At 41.6% G+C, this 13,392-nt stretch overlaps 2 long non-coding RNA genes and 7 other non-coding genes across 9 annotated transcripts; 7 read left to right on the top strand and 2 right to left on the bottom strand.

Annotated features, from left to right (window-relative positions):
- The first annotated feature begins 2,575 nt into the window (after positions 1 to 2,575).
- n-TAcgc10 lies at positions 2,576 to 2,647 on the top strand. The gene has a single exon. It is a non-coding gene; the product is annotated as a tRNA-Ala (tRNA).
- A 514-nt stretch (positions 2,648 to 3,161) lies between these two features.
- On the top strand, positions 3,162 to 3,235 carry n-TIaat8. The gene has a single exon. It is a non-coding gene; the product is annotated as a tRNA-Ile (tRNA).
- Positions 3,236 to 4,278: 1,043 nt separating this feature from the next.
- On the top strand, positions 4,279 to 4,350 carry n-TPagg3. The gene has a single exon. It is a non-coding gene; the product is annotated as a tRNA-Pro (tRNA).
- Positions 4,351 to 4,931: 581 nt separating this feature from the next.
- On the bottom strand, positions 4,932 to 5,004 carry n-TKctt11. Its single transcript has one exon. It is a non-coding gene; the product is annotated as a tRNA-Lys (tRNA).
- A 1,667-nt stretch (positions 5,005 to 6,671) lies between these two features.
- Positions 6,672 to 8,048, top strand: Gm40833. The gene is made up of 3 exons (XR_873170.2): positions 6,672 to 6,923; positions 7,656 to 7,713; positions 7,814 to 8,048. It is a non-coding gene; the product is annotated as a predicted gene, 40833 (long non-coding RNA).
- A 218-nt stretch (positions 8,049 to 8,266) lies between these two features.
- n-TYgta7 lies at positions 8,267 to 8,354 on the top strand. Its single transcript is given in 2 exon segments — positions 8,267 to 8,303; positions 8,319 to 8,354. It is a non-coding gene; the product is annotated as a tRNA-Tyr (tRNA).
- A 1,505-nt stretch (positions 8,355 to 9,859) lies between these two features.
- n-TAagc13 lies at positions 9,860 to 9,932 on the bottom strand. The gene has a single exon. It is a non-coding gene; the product is annotated as a tRNA-Ala (tRNA).
- A 394-nt stretch (positions 9,933 to 10,326) lies between these two features.
- Positions 10,327 to 13,368, top strand: C230035I16Rik (RIKEN cDNA C230035I16 gene). The gene is made up of 4 exons (NR_015492.1): positions 10,327 to 10,634; positions 10,992 to 11,115; positions 12,932 to 13,039; positions 13,292 to 13,368. It is a non-coding gene; the product is annotated as an RIKEN cDNA C230035I16 gene (long non-coding RNA).
- n-TYgta6 lies at positions 12,518 to 12,606 on the top strand. The gene is given in 2 exon segments: positions 12,518 to 12,554; positions 12,571 to 12,606. It is a non-coding gene; the product is annotated as a tRNA-Tyr (tRNA).
- Positions 13,369 to 13,392: the final 24 nt, after the last annotated feature.

Below are 13,392 nucleotides of genomic sequence, written 5' to 3'. Positions count from 1 at the left end.
ATAAGTACAGGACAGATGGCGAGAGAAACAGTCAACTATCTCTGTAATGCTGTGTGCTCAGTCAGTCATCAACACACCCATAGTGGCAATAGAAGCTGTGCTGGGCAGGTGTGGGGACACAGAGATCAACTAGAGTTCAGCCCATCCCCGTAGACACTTAGGCATGGCCCCTAAAATGGCACAGAGTACATAGTTCAGTTCAAATCAGGGAGATGAGTCTGGAACTTATGAAGAGACGGGCTTGGGAAAGCTTTCCAGAGGAAGGCGTCCTCTTCAAAAGTAATTCTTGATGAACACTGGGAGCTTAGGTTTCATGCCATAACTATACAGTAGGCCCAAGGGCTTTTCCCTCTCCAGAGACAGGAGTCAAGGGGTTGGCTCATAGTGCAGGGGAGAAGCCTTTCCACTCCAGCAGAGGCCTTTACACAAGCAAAAGGGAAGAAATCCATGATTGTATTCAGTGGTTTCTAGAACAACCCCATGTCAAAAGGGAGCTTGTAGGCATCTCTTTATATTACCTTTGCAATAATTAAGCTTAAGTTAGAAGAAACATAAGAATCAGTGGGTGGCGGCTTGGGGTGTAGCTCTGTGAAAGAGCTTGTCTTATATGTACAGAGTGGAACATGCCTGTGACCCCAGAACTGGGAAGCTAAAGCAGAAGGGGCTCAAGTCTGTAGCAAGTTTGAGGTCGGGTGGTACAATGATCAAATCGATTCATTTGCTAACTGAAAATTAATAACTAGTTTAAAAAAAAATTTTGTCACTCCCTCCCTGCCCCTCCCCCTTTAAGAAGCAAAGGTCTGTGGGAAATCCATATTCCTAGGCAAAGCCAGTTACACACACACACACACACACAGAGAGAGAGAGAGAGAGAGAGAGAGAGAGAGAAATCCCTCACATGGGATTTCAGATTTTACCCAGTTTGCTTTGAAGGTTTTAGGAAATATGATACTTGGATTTCACAGAATCTTTGTGATGGGGGCTCTTGCATGGTTTAATTCAGAGGGAGGCACCAAAAGTGGAGCTTTCCTAACAGTGAAATAAATTGCTTTATTCTGGCCAACAAGTCAGAACTGTCTAGAATGACGTGGGGCAGCTGCCCACTTTAGATGAAGACAGAATGATAAAAGACAGTTTGAGAGCACTGGCTGCTCTTGCAGAGGACATGGATTCAGTTCCCAGCACCCACATGGCGACTCACAACTGTCTGTAGCTCCAATTCCAGGGAATCCACGCCCTCTTCGGATGGCCTAGGGTAGACCGGCCTGGAATAGCAGCACTCAGGAAGGGAATTTAGCAAGATGCTGATCCAGACCGGTGTCCATTGCATCGTGAGTTAGAGGCCAGCCTCGGTTACATGGGACCCTATTTCAGAGGATACAACCCAGGGCCAGTAGATAACTAACCCAGTGGGCAAACGTGGGCAGCCAAGACTGGCGACCTACGTTTCACCCTCAAGTCCAATATGGCAGAAGGAAAGAACAAGAACCTGTTAATAGTGATAGCCAGAGTATCAGCATTTGTACTTTGGTTCCTGGGATCCAATTCATAAGAGAAAAACACTAACAGGGCTCTGAGACCCTGCAATGCAGTGAGATGTGTTTGGGAGGGAACTACAGAATTAGGAATCCCATTTCTTACAGTGTAAGCAGTAAGCATGACTCTGCTCATTGTTCTGGAGACACCATTTTCTAAGGCTGTTTGCTGTGTTCATTCTTGAAAATTATCTGAAATAATGGGAAGTCAGTTTGTCAATAGCAAAATATAAATGAAGACATGAACCCCACAGAGAACTGTCTCCCAACAATGAATTGTTTTCAGGAGTTGAGTTTTCTGAGTTTGAAAACAGCCAAGCTAATACACACACAGGTTCAGAAGTCAAGAGAATGGTGAAAATGGTGAAAATTGGTAATATGTCTATTTGTTTAATCCATTGCCACTAATATCTAAGCTGCCTGCCTAGGGGAGTTGAGGATGATGAACATTATTCTTTACTACTGATGTGTGTGTCTTCGTGTGTGTGTGTGTGTGTGTGTGTGTGTGTGTGTGTGTGTGTGTGGTGTATATATTTATTGTATTCTGGCAACACTCACAGTTTATTCCTAGGCTTCCCAGATCAGTATCAACATGCCACGTTTGGGCCCAAGCAAAACCACTTTCAAAAGTAAGTGGATCTGTTGCTGGAGCTTGTAAGGGAAAAACTGAATTGCTTTCAGCTACAAAATGTGACCGTGAAACAAGGGGCAGAAGCAACTGTTTATTTAATATTGCTTGGCTTTAGCTGCTTTTGAAAAAAATGCAAAAGAAGCTTTAAACACGGGTTCCCAAGGCTTGCCTCTTTTTCCTTGTTGGATTTTTAGGTGTTTCTTTGGGACAGGTAGTGAAGTGACTGTCCAGTGGCTTTCTAGGTCTCTCTTATTTGAAAAGCCAGTGATTACTGTCTCTCTTACCATTTCAGGATTTGTTTTGTAAAGAAATAAAGCAGAACCTAAAACATTCTAAAAATCCCAATTTTAGAAGGAAAAAAGCGATTTCCAAAACTGGGGAGAGTCTCAAAGCAAAAACAACAGCGGCTGGGGATGTAGCTCAGTGGTAGAGCGCATGCTTCGCATGTATGAGGCCCCGGGTTCGATCCCCGGCATCTCCAGTTCCTTTTTTTTTTTCTCCAAAAAATTTTAACATTTCAAGATGTCAAATCATTCTGTATTATGTCCTGCACTACATTTGTTTTATACAATATTTTTGTTTTGCCTGAGGCTAATAGAGTCACATATGATTGCTTTAAGGTATTTTAATATCAGTTTGTCTGAAATAAACTGATCCAAGAGCGTAGAAAAACACCCTATGAATGATGAGAGAATCGAAGCATTCTGGAAAAAGGTTCATTTTCAAGAATGAATGCTTATTTGTGGTGTACCGCCGGCCTTTTGGGGCAGAAGTAATATTGTCTTGAAAACGCAAAAACACGGACAAAAATGTCTTTAATTCCGTGTGTCATAGAACAAAAAAAAAAAAAAAATCAGTATACAGTTGAGAAAAGGGGAAAAGTTTAGTTCGTTAAGGACAAATTTCACTGCCCGGATATATAACCCAATTTCCAAGAGAACAAGGAATGATGAATAAAGTTGTTATGCTTATTTTGTGCGCCCTTCTTCAGGTCTGGCCGGTTAGCTCAGTTGGTTAGAGCGTGGTGCTAATAACGCCAAGGTCGCGGGTTCGATCCCCGTACGGGCCAGCTGGAGTTTTTGTTACAGGCTCGTCCTCTCGCCAATTTCAGAAAATTGAATAAAATTTCAGATTTTCCAAGATGTACTGATAGGTAACAATTTCCGAAACTTCCGTCCTATGGTTTGTAACTGGTCTGTCTCGCTACGCTAAATTGTGAAACTCATTTTACATAAGCTCAATAACTTCATGTCAGACAGATAGGACAATGCAGAAATCTTGTGAGTTGGGTCTAAATGCATTAGAAGAAAGAAAGAAAGAAAGAAAAGATCTCATCTGTTTTTTGAGTGCCTAAACCCTATCCTCGGAATGGTGAGTAAACAGAGTATCCCACTACTGTCATACAAGGTTAGAGTGAGCGAACACTACCCAGAGTGTCTCTGTTGGGGCGAGTTCGTGGCAGGAATTTCACGTCTCTAGAGAAACGTTTCTTCTTTCTTTTCTTTACCTTTGATTGCGCAGGTAAGAAAAGGCTAAGCCCTTTTACCGAATCTGCTTTAGCCTGGCAGAATGTTGCTCCTGTTCAGTGGAGCTAGGCGCCCCTACGCTCTGTTTTTTTCCCTGACGTTTTTCCTGTCCCTCAGATCCATCTTCCTTCTGTCTTCTTTCAGGATCCCAGTCTTACTATTCTCTACATTCCACGGACAGCTGATCTTTTTCTGTTTATTCAACTCCTCAGGTTCAAGTGGGTTTGGGGCCGGTGCAGGCGGGTTCTCCTTTAGCCTCCCAATGATATCTGTGTTTTCGTTTCGGACTTGCTCAGAAATTGGGCCTTTTGGGTTGCGGTTCCAGGCACCGACGAAGTAAATCTGAGAAGAAATTTTGTTTTCTGTATTTTTAATAAACGGCACGTTTGTTTCTCTAACAAGGGTGGGTCAAGAGATGTTTATATGGTCCTTAAGAGAGTCAAGTAATGTGGCTTAAAGGACTGAAAGACCAAACAAACCCGAGATTAGAAACAATATAAATTATATTTACTAAACATTTATCAAATAGCTATTAAAAAAGAATTGGTTAAATGATTAAGAAAACGAAGAAACAAAGTTTACATCTGGCTCGTTGGTCTAGGGGTATGATTCTCGCTTAGGGTGCGAGAGGTCCCGGGTTCAAATCCCGGACGAGCCCAAGTTTTTATCGTGTTTCCTGTCACCGAATTTTCGAAGGTTCAAAATTAATGATTGACAACTTTTTTCTTTCCTTTTCTTTTCTTTTCTTTTCTTTTCTTTTCTTTTCTTTTCTTTTCTTTTCCCTTTTCTTTTCCCTTTTCTTTTCTTTTCCCTTTTCTTTTCCCTTTTCTCTTTCTTTCTTTCTTTCTTTCTTTCTTTCTTTCTTTCTTTCTTTCTTTCTTCCTTCCTTCCTTCCTTCCTTCCTTCCTTCCTTCCTTCCTTCCTTTCTTCCTTTCTTTCGCAGCTAAGTGTTCTTTCTATGCATTTGGTTTCAATTTGCAACTTGAACCAGTCGTTTTCAGATTTGACTTTCATTTTTCCCTCCAGTCTCTCTAGACCAGAGAGCTTTGCGCCAAGAGGGTACTAAATTCTGCAAAAGATGTACAGATATATGATGCAACATAGGTGCTCGCTGTAATGCCGTAATTAAAATTGATTTTTTAAAAAGTTACGTAAGCTCTAAAATCATTTTTGATAGTGATTAATTTAATAATATAAAATTGAACTGTTACCAAAAAAAAAAAAAAAAAAGTTAATTTGCGCCCAACGTGGGGCTCGAACCCACGACCCTGAGATTAAGAGTCTCATGCTCTACCGACTGAGCTAGCCGGGCACATGTGCAACTCTTTTCTCCACTACAATAGGAGAATAAGTATTACCCACCCCCAAGTTTGTCATAAGGCATGATTTTAGATTTTGTTTAGTTGTTCATATTAGTTTTCTAGGTAAGAAAAGATGGTACTCTAATAATAAAAGTTTAGCTGGGAATTATTACCCTGTGCTCTACATTTTCCTGCTTCTATTCTCATCCACTGATGTCCCTATTTCTTTCCCTTTTCCCCTCTCTTCATTTCTCTTTCTGTTTTCGGCTCTCTTTCTTCTTCGTCCTCCCTTCTTTTACCTCCCCTCTCCTTTCCTTTTCTCCTCTTCCTCTCTCTCTTCTTGATAAACTACAAAATGTTTCCTGGTTCACTTACGGCTTTTCCAGAGCTCCTGACAAGTGATGTTGCCATCACTTATCATCCAGGGCTCTCCCTTCCTGTGACCCACTGAGGCTTTCTGCTGCTGTTCCCACAACCTGTCAGTTCTCCCGGCTGTCTTGCTCGTTGTGTTAAGAGCGGAACTGAAGGGACAATAATAGCGCAGACAACCGCTTTGAGGAGGCTTCTGTTGACAGATGTTGATTCACTGCAGAGCAGAGGTAACCCATCGGATCGGCGTGTCCGTCAGGATTGCCTGGTAGATTTTAATTCTCATTAAGATGAGATGTCGACTTCATAAACTTGTGGCAAGAAATATAACTGTGGGGTCTAGTTGCATTTTTCAATTGTTTTCAAAATTGGAAAGACCAACTTCATGCCCAAAGTATATAATCAAAACAAAGGGGATTAGAAGGCGACAGTTGCATCATTTTGAAAACCTGAGAGCCCTCAGCACCTTATTATTATCTGCCAGGAGGCAATGGAGATCGCATTTAAAAATCTCTCCCCCGCCCCCCAAGTGTACTCATCCTCCCTGCCCTCTCCCATCCACACCTTCCTCTTTCCTTTACCTAAGAAACCGGATGTTACTGTCTCTCCATTTTATATGTCCTGTCATTCCAAATTCCAGCTAATCCCCAGAACAAAAACAATTCATATGCTACTTGTTCAAAACTGGCATATGAATTCCTCAAGTCTGGAAAACAAATTCATATAATGTAAAATATCAGGATGGACTTCCTAGATTTGGTGATGTTGAAACTGGGAACCAAACATCAACAGTGGGTTTAAACTAAGTTTAAGGCTTTTAAGTTTAACCTAACCTAAGGCTTTCAACTAAGCCGTTTAACACGGACACCATTACATACTTAGCAAATGTTACTGAATTGACTTTAAAAAAATCTTACGTGAGCTTTCCTAGGAACAGGTCATCTGTAGGCAGTTTGCACACTTTTTGGTGAGAGATTGTTATGACCTAAATAAATAAATAAATAAATAAATAAATATCAGAAAGCAGTTATCTGAGAGTCTGCCGACAGGATTATATAGGCATAAGAATACTTCTGAATTTATCAAGGTTCTGGGTGAAGGACCCAGTCGAGACAATCAATGATCAATTTAGCCTGTTCAGGCACAGCTTTTGATCTATCTGTGCAAGTAAGTGTATATTTTAGAAAGCCTTGGCTCTTTAAGAGACACAAAAAGGATACAGAGGCTCAGGGACTTAGTTGCAGTTTGCAGGACGGACTGGGCCTTACATGAAGGAAACAGGAAATCCTTTGCTCAAGTTACCTGAGCAGGCAGCAGAGAGGACACGGAAAGGAACAGCAGCATGTAATGAAGGTCCTCAGCCACCTCGGACCACAGTTCAAGAGAGCCTCCTTGCGGGATGTAATTGGGTTGGGTGCGACCTCTTGGAAAGTCTTCCGGATTGAGGAGCACAAACTACAAAGTTACACAAAACAGAAAATGGATTTCCACTCAAGTCGCTCCACAGGAGTCTCATGGAGGACAGGGCTGTTGATCAGGGGCCTGCATTCATCTACAAGTGGTAACAGTGGGGTCACCCTTCAATTTATGCTTTGGTGAATAATGCGAAGCCGAGGAGGAGGAAGAAGAGGGGGGGGAGGAGGAGTATTCTTTCAAGAATGTATTTATTATTTTTGCAAGTTCTCCTTTTAGATTAACAATCATGGAATTGAGCCTGTGAAAGTACATTTGAACAAAATGGACAATATTAAATACATCTGTAATAAGCTAAAATAAGATAACCCATTCAGTCAGCTGGGGTTGGGAAAGAGAATGTTATATTCAATTTACTCCGATATTTCTTGAAGACATGAAGAGGTTAGTCCTCAACTAAGTGATTAATAGTCTGCTTTTTATTCTTGCTCAGGGAAACAAACAGAACAACAAAATCCCACAAACACTGAACAATAGCAGAGAACTCTTTCATTGTACTACAGGGGAGTGGACACTGCTAGTCCACTGGTGGGGGATTGTTTGCCTATGTGTGTGACTCCAATGTACAGCAACACAACGATCTTTAGTAGGCTCTGAAGAATAATAAGACAGATTTCTGATGTCCGATGTGTCTGTCGTGAGTAAGGAAGAGTAAGAGTCATTTGGAGTTCCTCATGAACTCAGGGAAGCCGAAAGGAATTCTAATACCATCAAATTAATTTGCATTTGAATCCTACTTGAACCCAGCATGGAGACTGATAATTTAAAACTATATTAATTTCATCTTGACAGTCTTTTTTTTTTTTTTTTTTTAATTAAGAGCTAATGTGGTCTCCTTGTTAATCGACAAAGACCAATGTCAGTTAAAGGACGTTTTGGTATGTTTCTCCTCCCATAGTCTTATTTTTATTCATCTTTATCTTATTCTATCCTTTCTCACCTTTGCTTGTTTGTTTGTTTGTTTGTTTGTTTACACAGGCTTTTACTTTGGCTGGCCCTAAACTCACTATGTGGAACAGGCTGTGGCTGGAGTTCACTAAGATCTCACTGCTCCCGACTCCCTGGCTTTGGGATTAAAAGTGTATTCAACCACATCCGGACCAACCATAGAATTTTGCTGCAACTACAGACTAACATGTCTCAAATCTTGCTGACAAACAGGGGCAAACGAGCTGTTTAAATTCGCAATAAAAGTTGGTCCTCTCAAAGCCCTTAATAATTTTGCTTCTGTTTCCTTGGTTTTCAAACTTCCGTTTTCTTCAGGGGCCAAGTCACAGAAATTTGGCTCTGAAGAGATACTGAAATAAAATAAGAGAATGAATAAATGCAAACTAAAAAGTAAGAGGCAGCTGTTACTTGCACAATGATTGATACAACTCTAACCATCACGCAGAGATGGCATCCCAAGTAGGGAAGCAAGTACACGTGGATCCTTCGATAGCTCAGTTGGTAGAGCGGAGGACTGTAGGTCATTGTTCTAGAAATCCTTAGGTCGCTGGTTCGAATCCGGCTCGAAGGAACCCTTGTTTTTTTTAGCGTCTGGGAGCTCGTTTCCGAAAGAATTGAGCGGGACTTTTCGTATTTGACTGACCTCAATACTACTCTCGATGTGCAAAGTAGTGACTGTAGATTTTATAATTTGTTCTCTGTAATAGTTTTTAATACTTCCAAGCAGGCTTTGACGTCATAGATCACATAACCCCACCCCTGGAGATCCTTGTGCCCTGGAATAAAGGGGCCGGCGACGACCTGTAGACACGAGGTTTGGGGCCGGGTGTGCTCCTGAACCCGCCCAGTGGCCGAGAGTGAATACAGGTCCTGTGGTTAATCGGTGGGGCACGCGCGCCCTCCAGTAGTCAGAGCGTTCTCAGCAGCTGGACCTCAGGCTCAAGTTTCTCAGTAGGCATCTTCCTATCACCTCACGGCAGGAGGAAAATCCTGTTCCTTCAAGCTTTTGGTTTAACTATGTTACGATGGTTTTGTTTCAAGAGTCTGGGGGGAAATTGGTGTAAATCAGAATGACCTGGAGACATTTTACAACCTAGGGGATGCGAATTTAAAAAGTTATACAGGCGATTTTAATGTGCTGCAAGGGCTTTAAAACGCTGCTAGAGCGTTTCTCTTAAAAAACAAACAAAACAAAACAAAACAAAACAAAACAAATGGCATTGCTGGAAACGGAATGGCAGTTTTAGGGGAGAAATGCAAGAGGAGATTTAGTTCAAAGAAAATACAGAGAAACCCTGTCTCGAAAAATAAAAAAAGAAAAGAAAAAAAAAGAAAGAAAATCTCACCTATCAGTAGCGCATATTTGCTAATTTTGTGCTAATCCTTTTAAACTGCGTTACTCCTGCTCTCAAAATCAGTTACCTGTAGAATCGTGTCAATGAGAGATTAATATTAAGTAAGACAAAGTAATTGACAAAGATTTCAGTTCAACATATCGAAAGTTGTACAAGGGTTTTTGTGCTTGCAATTTCTTGTACCTTCCATCCCATGTGTCAGAACTTTTCTCTAAGCAAATAATTTTCAGAAAGATAGAAAATAGTTCAATTTTTTTCTTTAAAGATAACGTTTGGGCCTCGGATATAAAATATATTAGATAGTCCTGGACTAGGCGTTTCTGCAAGGCACAGTAAGTTCCAACCCACAAGAGCTGGTCCTACATTTCTTTCCATATCTTGGGCTGTATTCCGGGATATTCCAGTGCCGGTAACTGAACTGAAACAAAAAAAGCAAACGACCTAGATCCAAACACCGCTATATACGCTTCCCTGTCTCAACAAAGGGAACGCGTTTGCGCGTTAACAAAGGGAAAGCTGTGAGAACTTGATAGGAAAACAGGAAATACCAACTCCAGAGCTCCAAGCCATTTCCTGGAGAACAGTGTGTGGTAGGAACTAGGCCCTTCCGGGTTGCTGAGAGAACTTCTGAAATTTAACTATAGAGGTTAGAAGTAACGGATTTGGTTGTTCTTGTTCTAGCAGGGTATGATGGGAAAAGAAACAGGCATAAATGCAAAACTGGAGAATGCGGGCATCGATCCCGCTACCTCTCGCATGCTAAGCGAGCGCTCTACCATTTGAGCTAATTCCCCTTCTGATGGTAAGTGGCTGCTACCTTACTCCCTTTTGATAACTGGATGTAATTCAATGCTCGCTGTTATTTTCAGCTCATCAAACAGAAATTGTGGGAGTGGGAGTGGGGTGGGGGTGGGGGTGGGGTGGAGGGGGTGTTAGTGTGTTTGTTGATATGATTTTTTTTATGTCTAATAAAATCCGAACAAGATGATAAAAACTGAAGTGGAGAAAGTAAAATGGAGTATTTAAGAAAGAGTTTCCTGAGTTAGGGTTGGTGTTTTATAATCCCAGAACTGCAGGGAAGGGGAAGAAAGAAGTCCTAAGGCAGGAGAATTGCCCCCTCTTTGAGGCCATCTTGTTTTACATAGCAAAAAGTGAGATTGTGGCTTGGTTGTCACGGAACAGTCCCGGGGTTACTTGCGCCCTCTATAAATGAAAGACGGTACCGCCAGTTCTGGGAATCGCACAGGGGTGCGTACAAATGGACCAGGACGCGGAGAGCACGGAAACAACGGTGCTGGGACCTTGTGCACAGAATCCAGATGCCAGATGGGAATTAAACATTCGGCCGAGAAAAGCAATCTAGTTCCCTGGGCTCGACTTTGACTCACTCCTTGGTCTGCACCAATCCTCACATCCCTCAGGTCCTCTAACTTTTACGACAGTATCCAGAAATCGATTCTTTGGTCTCTACGGCTCCAGAAGGCTCGCTCATCAAGGTCAGTCCTTTGTCTGGCTGTTTTCTTCCTTTTTTCTTTTTCTTTTTCTTTTTCTTTTTTTCTTTTTCTTTTCCTTTTTTTCCTTTCTCTTTCTTTCTCTTTCCTTTCTTCTCTTCCTTCCTTTCTTTTTTTCTTCTTTTTTTAAAATCACTGCCGGAGGCCACATGGCCAAAAGTGAAAGGGTCTGTCCTGGTTAATTTCTCTTCCCTGCAGGCACTGTTTCGAGGAGTTTCAAAATTAATTTTTCCAAAGAAAATATCGAGAAACTGGTAATTTTGTTGAGGTAGAGCCATGGCCCGAAATTCACTGTGTAGTTGAAGATGACCCCGGAGTCATGATCCTTCTGCTTTCTTTCAGAAACGTTCCATTACCTTCGATTAGAAGTGGATACATATATGATTTTGGCCTAAAAAAAAATTTGCAAAAAGGGAGAATGCAAACTTGTCCTTTTCCTTTTGGATTTACGGAGTGCCAGTATCAGGTGTGGTTCCAGGTTCCCGTTCCAGGTTCCAGATAAGGCTGTGGTGAGGTCTCGAGCAGACAAGCACAAGTCCAATTGCCTCTTCTTTTGAAAGTTCGTCAAAAAGACTTCTGCTTGTGGGCTTAATGTTTATTTCTTTAAAACTCAATAAAATCGGAGCAAGATAATTAGAACTAAAAGAGAGAAAGTGAAACATTTAAGTCAGTGATTCTAGAGCCAGCTGTGGGGTGGTGTATCTCAGCAGCGGGGGTGGGTGGTGGGGGTGAGTTGGAGGCCTGCCTGGATAGCTTCATGAATACCAGCTAGTCAGAGCTAGAAAACAAGTCCTGTAAATATGAAGAAATAAATGAATAAACAAATAGGGAAAGGAAATAAAAGAAAAAGAAACACACATCCCGAAATTTGACCCCATGTCTCTGAACTGTGCAAAAAGCCCATACGAGGTCTTTCCAGGGACTTTAGACCACCCGCAACACTAGCTTTTCTCTTTTGCTTATTTATTACAGTCAGGGTTGACAAAAAGAGAATGGTTTTCTGTGGGAAGAAACTCCCTCCACATAAGAGATTTTAAATTTCACATGCTGAAATTGTATAACGAAACCCACTGTTATTCCTCTTATAGTCAGACTTGAGCTGACACTCACCACTGTCTAGATTCTTCCTTCTTATCAGACAGAATCTGCCCAATCTGACCTCTATTTATCCTTCAAATGACTGAGAAGTGTAGGCATGGAACAGGATCAAAAGACTAGCCCATTTCCAAGGCTCAGATCCATCTGCTGTGTGACTACACTCGCTGTAAGAGGTTTCCAGCAGGAACAAATTTTTGGGTTCCAGTAATACTGGACTGGTTGTTAACTTCCCAAATGCTCAGTTGTGGTCGAAGATGAGGAATATCTTAAAATTCACACTGAAGTTTCGGCATTTGCTAAATGGTGCCACATCCTGACTTTCAGGAAGAAATACCCAAGCACCAAAATACACTGGCCATGGCTGTCTACAACCCACAACTGGCTTCCCTGGTGGTCTTGTACTTGATGTAACCATATCATTTATCTAGCAAATCTAGATAAATCTAAGAGAAAGGAGGTAATCAGAAAGGACAGGGCGGCTACAGAACGTCTAGGAAAGGGTCAAGGACAGGGAATCTTACTAGTTTTTTTGTCTTTCTTGTTTTTTATATATACTCAGGAAACCATGAGCATCACTATATAGAATATATCCAATGTTTGAGAACACCTAGTTATAACATCAACAAAGCAAAATCGAGACCATATAATATTACTATGTATATACTACATATATCTTTCAATAGCTCAGTAGAGCAGAATATATAGACAGTATATACACTATTGCAGAGTATATGAGTATATATACAGTAAATATGTACCTATTTCTGAGGCTTTCGATAGTTCAGTTGGTAGAGCGGAGGACTGTAGAGTATTAACGTTGGTGATCCTTAGGTCGCTGGTTCGAGTCCGGCTCGAAGGAAGGGAGTGTTTTGATGGGTCGTTGTATTCTGTTTTTAAACCAGGAATTAGATATATGTAACAGCCACTGGGTCCCCTTGGTCTTGACATTTAGCAAAAAATTTATGAGACCAGGCCAATCTTACCCCAAAGCAAAACGTAATTATCAGTTCAGTCCCTTTGCATAGTGTGTCCCCACCACACTCTGCCCCACCTGTGACGGTTCTACACATAGCTAGAATATGTGGTCGTTTTATCTGGGACGGTAGTATTGAGAAAAGGTCGGGGTAAGGTTATAAAAGAGAGACTGGTCACTGTTTCCCTCTTTTCCTCCCCACTACCAGCAGAGTCTATTGAGGAGGAATCTCTGAAAATGACAGCTGATGGGTGTAGAGACCCACGCCCGGAATCTCAGCAACTGAAGTGGTTGAAGCAGGAGCATCTGGGCAGAGCTTGTAAGCATCTCTAGCTTCTGACTTTGTTGCTGGTGTTATGGTTTTTGGTTTTCTTTCTCAGAGGCTTTCTGGTGCACCTAGACTGTGCCAGCTCCTTATAGCCCTCCTTCAGCTCTCCAGCCTTTTGCCTATGCAGTCTCTGCTCCTAGCCTTTCATAACTAATAAACTTTAAAATTTATAAACTCCAACAAATGAAAGTCTTCCTGTATGGCTTCCGATGCTTTCCCATGGTGCTCATTTTTCTGTTTTAGGAACCAGGAAGCTGAGCGGCACCATAGGTGTTGCTAACCAAGCATAGCAGCATAATAAAAATGGAGTGATTAAATGTATTAAGTTTGAAGTATATGTTATG

This window comes from Mus musculus, chromosome 13 (assembly GCF_000001635.26).
Source record: "Mus musculus strain C57BL/6J chromosome 13, GRCm38.p6 C57BL/6J".
Taxonomy (NCBI): domain Eukaryota; kingdom Metazoa; phylum Chordata; class Mammalia; order Rodentia; family Muridae; genus Mus; species Mus musculus.
This window is presented reverse-complemented; position numbering and strand designations above follow the sequence as displayed.